This window comes from Humulus lupulus, chromosome X (genome assembly GCF_963169125.1).
Source record: "Humulus lupulus chromosome X, drHumLupu1.1, whole genome shotgun sequence".
Taxonomy (NCBI): Eukaryota; Viridiplantae; Streptophyta; class Magnoliopsida; order Rosales; family Cannabaceae; genus Humulus; species Humulus lupulus.
The window spans coordinates 257825915-257834361 of NC_084802.1; positions in this window are offsets into that span (position 1 = coordinate 257825915).

Sequence of the window (8447 nt, forward strand, 5' to 3'; positions counted from 1 at the left end):
TTTTGGGGTAGTTTTGCTGATTATGTTGCATTAATATGGATTCTAGACACAATTATGGGTTTGGGTATTGTTTAGGGTGGATTTCAATGGATTTGGCTCGAGAAAACGCAGGGAAATTATGGGTTCTGGAGCTTGAGCCATAACCCACATGAACCCAAAAGGTCTTAAGGGTCTCTGAAACTGTCCAGGCGTCGCGGCGCAGGTTAGGGTGCGCTGCGACCAGTGTCCCCCAGGAGAGTGCCTTGGGCTCTCTGACTTGTAGCACGCTGCGGCCCTAGGGGCTGGGTCGCAACTCAAATTAGGGGAAATGGCCAAAACAGGGGTTTTAAGCTTGGGAACTCAAACTTAGAGGCTCAGGAAGAATCCTACTACCAAGTTTAGTAGAATTCGAGGTCTCGGAGGCTAGAATATTATTCCGAAGGTTTTTAATCAATTTAGATTGTGATGGTTATTTATTATTACGCTGTGACTAGGATTTACTGCTAAGATCAGGATTAGGGATTGTGCTCGGGATCACCTGGTATTGTCAGCTCGGGACTCAGAAAAGAACACTTTTTGTGCCCGTAGAGTAGAGCATGGCCCGATTATCTATGTTTAGTGTTATGCATGAATGTTTATAATTGTTATGCCATGTTTGTGTGTTTATGACTGATCGGTGAAGGCCGAGATCGGCAAAGGCCGGGAACGACAACAAGCATGTTGAATGTAGGGCGAACGACAACAAGCATGCTGAATGTAGGCCGCCATGACATGGACATCTAGGGTGTTGTACTCACCCGTTCGGTGAAGACCATGAACCTGGTGCCTGATAAAGCACCTTGGTTTGCATAGGCCGCTATGTGAATAGTCTGTGGTATCTGTTTAAAGTTATGCATTTACTGGAATGAATTGTTATATGCTATGTGTGTGAAGTTTTATTGTTGGGTCTTGGCTCACGAGTGCTCTATGGTGTAGGTAAGGGCAAGGGAAAGACCAACCAAGCATGAGTTGGATGGCATGGTGTAACGACCCAAAATCACTAATAAGGCGTGTCGGAAGGGCATAATTGGTATATGTGTGATTTAATGGTTTAAGGCATGATTATGTGGCATGCATGATTAATATGATTATATGACTATGTGACATGCATGTTTGTGAGTATTAGATATGCATGTGAGCCCTTTATAGTTTATAAGGGCATATTTGTAATTTTGGCCCGTTGTGGGCATAAATGTGAATATATGTGATAAATTGTTGAGACCACATTATTATGTGGATATATTTGTAGCATATGACTCGAGACGGTCCTAGTGAGCGGATTGGCGAAGTAGTCACAAGGAGGATTAATACCTGGCTCGGGGTAAGCCTGGGAGTATTTATGGGAATTTAGAGAATAATTTGGGAATTATTAGATATTGAGTAAATAATTGGTAATTATTGGAATGACGGGATTAATTGGTTGATGGTAGGAACATTCGAGGAATTAGCAGGATTTGGGAGCAAAATGACTATATTACCCTTTAAGTACCCTTGGAAGATTAGTAAATCTTGCAGGGCAGCAAGGTCTTTTGCCTAGAATGTAACGCCCTACTTCCTTAGAGCCGTTACCAAGTGAGTTTTAAGACAAAACAATGTGCAATGAACTCGCTAACCGAGGTTTTTAAAACAAAAGTGTGACTAAGCAAAAGTTAAGGCTGTAATCTTTAAAAATGCGTTGTTTCATTGAAAACTTCTAGTATTTAACATTTGGGATCCTAAAATAAGGTTTGAAAACTATTTACAACTTAAAATAAGATTACAGTTGGTCCGTTATTAAAATCACAGGTTATTACAGCCATTTTTCGAAAATACCTCCAACCAAAGCAGTCGGGCAGGCCAAACATGTACGCGTCACTTCATGCTCTCCGTACTCATGGCTGGTTGACTCAATCTTTGCCCTTACCTGCAACACAGAGCACCCGTGAGCCGAAGCCCAGCAAGAAAACTCATGCAGTTCATAACATATGCAAATTATACAGTTAATCATATCAGATAGCCCACAGATAAACGGGTCAACCAATAGACTTAAGCGACCCGGCCATGCCGCCCCAGAAACCTTACCAAAGCCTGGGGTCTCGGTCCTCACCGTAAGGATATCACATGTATCCATGGGGTCCCACCCTAACTACAAGCACTTCACGTGCTAAGTGGTACTTCCGGCCCCACTGCCGTTCTCGGCCTTTCGCCGTTCTCGGCTCCATTGCTGTTCTCAGCTCCTCGCCGTTTCATTCAACTATAATCACAGATAGTCTAACTCAAATAACATTTGAACATATAACAATTCAATCAAGTCTGCACCCTAACATGTAATGCAATATAGGGCCGTGCCCTGCAATCACACTATGGGCCCATGCCCTGTCCAATGGGTGCTATAGTTTTCTTACCTGTCAATTTGATAGCTTTCATCACTTGACTCCTTGAGCACGATCCCACACGAGCCCTTGCGCACACCTAAGCACAACCATAGGTCAAAGTCATCACCGAACCTCAAGTCCGAAAACCTAGCCTCGGGACCAATCCCGAGCCCCCCCGGGAAGTCCTAGATCCACAAAACAAGATGGTGGAATCGAACCCCGAACCCTAGGTCAAAATCCCTAAAAAATAACCCAAAAACCCCTTTCTGGGAACAGGGTAGCGCTACAGCGCTCAAAAGAGGGCGCTATAGCGCTACAAGCAGAATCAGCATCCCCAGAAACAGGGCCTAGCGCTACAGCGCCCAAAGACTAGCGCTGTAGCGCTAGTTGCAGGCAGGCAACACCAGTTTTCTTTTTCTGCGATTTCTTTGAGCCATTCTCAACCCAAACTTCCCCAAATCTTTACCAAACTCAAAATCAAGCTTATAAACACTCTCCACTCATCCCAAGCATCCCAAATCTTCAAAACCCAAGCACATTCATCCCAAATCTCAAAATTTACCATAGATGAACCCTAAACCCAGAAATTCAGTCAAACATCAAGTTAAAGGCTTAGAATTCATACCGTTTATGCAATTCCGACTTTGATTCATTTCCTAGACCTCCTTAGCTTGCTCTTCCTCAAAGCTTGCCCAGAAATTCCCTAAAGTTCCCATCAACTCAGCTCAAAACACAGCTCAAACCAGCCAAACCCTTAAAACTGAAATTTCTAAAAACTTACCTCAAAAGTTGATGTGTTCTTGCTAATCCTTGCCAAATCTTCAAGTCCAACTTTAAGATCCTTGATGCTCAGCCTATCCTAGCTCTCCACTGAGCTTTGCTCCAAGAAAAATGAAGATAAATGGTGTAAGAATGCACAAACCGCCCCTTTTGGAAAAAAACCCCTCTGTTTTCTCTCTTTTCTTTTTCCTTCCTTTTTCTTTCTTTTCCATAGCCATATAACTCTCTCTATCAATCCCACTAAGTATATAAAGCCTCAATTAATCTATCTCTAAAAATCCAATTGACCAAAATGCCCTCCTTATTAACTCTAAACCTTTTTGTCCACGTAGGGCCATTTTAGTCATTTTACCCAATTCCCGCTAACCCTCAAGTGTCTCTAATATTTTCCCGCTTGCTTCCCAATACCTGATAAATCACCAAATATGTATTCCTCATTATCAAAATTAACCTCAATATATTCTCTAAATTTTCTGCTTATACCCCCAGGCTTAACCCAAGCCGGGTATAAATTTCCTCCTTGACTTTCCGCTAATCTGCTCTCTGGGATTGTCTCGAGTCACAAGCCACAGATACATCCACATACCAATGTGGTCTCAACAATCATCTCATATCAATATAGTTATGCCCAGAATGGCCAAAATTACAATTATGCCGTTCTAACACAATCAAGGCCTACATGCATACTAATACACATAGTCATGCATCTCAAATAGTCAAATAGTCATATAACATGCTTTAAATCATAATCATGCATTTTACTCATTAAAATCAAACATAAAGTCCATTATGCCCTCCAGGCACACTAATCAAGGCCCTTAAGCCTTATTAGCGATTTTGGGTCGTTACAACTATCCCCTCCCCATAAAAATTTCGTCCTCGAAATTTACCCAAACACATCAGTCAGTAAACCCGCAACTCTGACCATGATTTCCAAGGTCCACCGCCTTTACTTTACTTCTCAACAACACTCTTACAAGAGTATCAATCTTGCTCCACAATATCTTGTCTAATAGCCATTCTTTTATTAGCCCCTCGTTTACACCGCAACCCTGCTGAAACTTCAGAGTCTGCTTAGGTTACAATGATTACCTCGCTGTCTTATTCCCAATTCCAGAGATATTCATAAGCCATCACCCCTACCAGGTGGGATCAACTTGTAGGCCCCGCTGGCCTAACCCTTGGTACAACTTCAGAATCTATATTGAATCAAGAGTCAGAACTCTCCCTTCTTTCCCTGAATACCATACAAATCCTCGTCTGTTATTACGTAGAGAGATACAACTCTTTCATCCCGAAGCTTTATTTTCTCCAAAAATTTAACAATTTACGAGTTTCTTTATTCTCCTAGATAGGCAGACACTCCTGCCTTAAGAATTTCAGCGACCTCTTTGGCTTTCTCTCTGAACTAATGCCAAACCGTAGTATTCACTATCCTTCACCTCTTACCATGTCCTATGTCATGTTACATTAACAAGACGCCAGCATTTGCCACCACGACTAACTTATCAGGGATTACACTTCCCTTAATATCTCAAGTATTCGCATACTCAGCGCTTAATTCTTTAAGATATCTGATAAGCTTTCAGACTGCTATTTCACTTGCAATCAACTGATAATTCCAGATTCCCACTCTGTTCTTTTCGTTCTCTAGATCCATTCCAAAATTTAAAATACTATAGGGTCTCAATTAAATATCATCGACGTTCTACCCTGAAACCAGTTCACTTGACCAAACTACATTAACTCGATCAACTGAGTTAAAACTTTTCATGTCTGGATACCCTACTTAAGGTCTATTGTGGTCTATTCCCACGATACACCACCACATCACCTAACCCCTCAGGGTCCAAAGGAAAACACTAGATTCTGTCACCCGCTCCACCCTCCCGGTACGACGTACCCTAGGAGGTGGAATGATATCCATTAAGAATTCTCATTCATAAACCAAATCTAATTGGATCCTTCATCCAATCCTTGTATCCTAACTTGTATTAGTATGCACCTAGTCACAACCAAAGTATAGGGTTCCATTAATATTCAAATATAGGATTCCAGTTACAAAACTAACTCCTGGGGATCCGAATTCCACCAAGCACGGTGGTGAAACCAATCCCAAGCAAACTAGACCACATTCCCATGCCTAAAATCCTCAAAAGTTCATGTGCACAACCTGAAAACAGAACCAAGGCCAACCTGAACAAAGACACGCGCCGCGGCCCTTGCTTTGGGCGCCGTGGCGCCCACCCATGGCCGAGCCTCCTTGGCCTCCTTTCATCCTAGGGCCGCAGTGCTCTAGAACAGAGCCGCGACCCTTCCCTTCGTGCCCAGAAAACGCACCATTTCAAAGCTCAAAACCTTAGCCAAAACCACCATTAAGCTCCCTACTTCAACACCCAACATCACCAAAGCTTACAAACCAACTTAAGCCACACAATTCAACAGAAAATCCAGCCAAACACACACTAAAATTCTCTTTTTAATCTCTGAAACCCAAGAACTTAAACACCCAAAACTAACCAGTCAAGAACTCAAATTCAAACCTCTAATTCATGAATTAAAGCTTACCTTTTCAGTTGGATCCTTTCTCTATTCAAAACCCAACTAGTTCCCAAAGCTTCCCAGCTCAAATTCCACCCTAAACATTAATGGTACAAGCACCTCAATACCCAGCTGAAAACTCAAGGTAAAACTTTAGAAAACATAGGGTTTAATTCTTACCTTACCTTTGATTTGTTTCCCCTGAGTAAGTCTTGAGCTAAGCCACATAAATTCCCACTCAATTCCCAGCATTTTCCCCTTTTCCCTGATTTGCTTATGTGATTTTCTCTAGTTTTCTTTCCTTTATTTTCCTTGTGAGAGAGAGAGAGAGTTGAATGAATAGCTGAGGGAAAAATAAGGTCGGTTTAGTTTCCTTCTACGGGTTTCATAAATTTTGTCTTACTCATTAAGTTAATCCCAAGGCTCGGGGTGCCGGAACTGTCCCCGAGGCCAAAACGGTAAAATCCCCCAATATTCCCACCTAGACATCCTAACCTCAAATACATCTCTAGATATTTATTTTCATGACCCAATAGTCTAAATCGCTACCCGATACCTAAAGTACCCCTGACTTGTCCAAAGTCATATTTTAAGTCCCGTTGTGACTTTCCTCGCTATCTGACCCTAGGAACGCCTTGAGTCGTGCTCTGCAAACCTACCCACATAATAATGTGGTCCTCACATATATCACATAAATATTTCATATTATCACATAATATCATTAACTATCATATAATCATCATTAATCACATATTCACACATTTAAGTCAATAATATTCACTATAATCCCATTTATGCCCTCTCGGCACACTAATCAAGGCCGTTAAGCCTTATTAGCGAATTTGGGTCGTTACACTTAAGGTTCGGCTTTATTTGCGAGGAAAAATATTCGATCTGGGTCGCCAATCCTGTTTTGGTCCCGAAGCCCAACGGGAAGTGGCGGACCTGTATCGACTTTTTTGATCTGAATAAAGCCTGCCCCAAAGATTGCTTCCCCTTGTCGAGAATTGACCAATTGGTGGATGCCACTGCAGGGCATGAGCTCATGTCCTTTGTGGATGCATACTCGGGCTATAATCAGATTGCCATGAATCCTATGGACCAGGAACACACTAGCTTCATGACTCCAACTAGCGTTTATTGTTACAAGGTGATGCCCTTCGGGCTGAAGAATGCAGGAGCTACATATCAGAGATTGGTCAACAGGATGTTTGCTAATCAGATCGGGAAAAACATGGAAGTGTATGTTGAAGACATGTTGGTCAAGTCAAAAACTGCCGATAACCATGTCCCTGATCTGAAGGAATGTTTTAAGATTTTAAGACAGTACGGTATGAGGCTGAATCCCCAAAAGTGTACCTTCAGGGTTGCGTCAGGAAAATTTCTGGGTTTCATAGTCAACACCAGAGGAATGAGGCGAACCCCGATAAAATCAGGTCGCTACTCGAAATGCCATCACCTCGGTCGCGAAAAGACGTCCAAAGTCTAACGGGAAGGGTGGCAGCCCTTAATCGGTTCATTTCCAAATCAACCGACAAGTGTTTGCCATTCTATAACCTGCTCCGGGGAAATAAAAAATTCGAGTGGACCGATGAGTGTGAGCGTGCTTTCCTCGACCTAAAAACACATTTAGCTAAGCCGCCCGTGTTATCTAAGCCAACGACAGGAGAGCCTCTTTTTCTTTACCTAGCTGTAATAGAAGATGCAGCCAGTGCTATGCTAGTTCGTGAAGAAGAACGATCTCAGAAGTCGGTCTACTACATTAGCAAGAGGCTCCTCGGAGCCGAATCTAGATATCCGATGATGGAAAAGATGGCGTTCTGCCTTATCACGACCTCTAGAAAGCTCAAGCCGTATTTCCAGTCCCATTCAATCCACGTCATAACCGTTCAACCTTTAAGGCAGGTTTTGCAGAAACCTGAGGCATCGGGACGTCTTTTGAAGTGGGCTATTGAGCTCAGCCAATTCGAGATACTATACATGCCATGAACTGCGATCAAAAGCCAAGCTCTGGCTGATTTTGTGGCAGAGTGCACGGGATTCCAAGAGGAGCCAGTGGAAGAACCGGTACGTGCCTTGTGGAAAATCTTTGTGGACGGTTCATCTAATGAGAACGGTTCCGGAGCTGGAGTCATTTTGATATCCCCAGAGGGACATCGTTTCCACTCCGCATTACAGTTTGGATTCAAAGCGTCCAGCAACGAGGCCGAGTATGAAGCTTTATTGGCTGGGCTAAGGGTGGCCCGAGAGCTGAAGGCCAGCTCAATCCAGTGCTATAGCGATTCACAGCTCGTGGTAAACTAGGTATCAGGAGAATACCAAGCGTGGGGAACCAAGATGGCGGCCTACCTGGCCAAGGTAAAGAAGGAGCTGTCCGCGTTTGAGTACATCCTAGTTGAACAGATACCTCGGGAGCAGAACGCCAATGTTGACGCCTTAGCGAAGCTCACCACCTCCGGGGAGGCCGAAACATTGGGCCTGGTACCGGTGGAATTCTTGGAAAGGCCAAGCATAGAGGAAACTGCGGGAGAGGTCGAGATGATCGACGCCAGGCCGACCTGGATGACTCCCATAGTCGAGTACCTCACCACAGGAAAGTTACCTGAAGAGCGAAACGACGCGAGGAGGATACTTTACCAAGCTCCAAGGTATACAATGGTAGACGGGACGTTGTACCGGCGTGGCCTTTCTTTACCTCTTCTGCGGTGTGTTCTGCCAGGCAAAGCCAAAATTATTTTCCAGGAGGTGCATGAG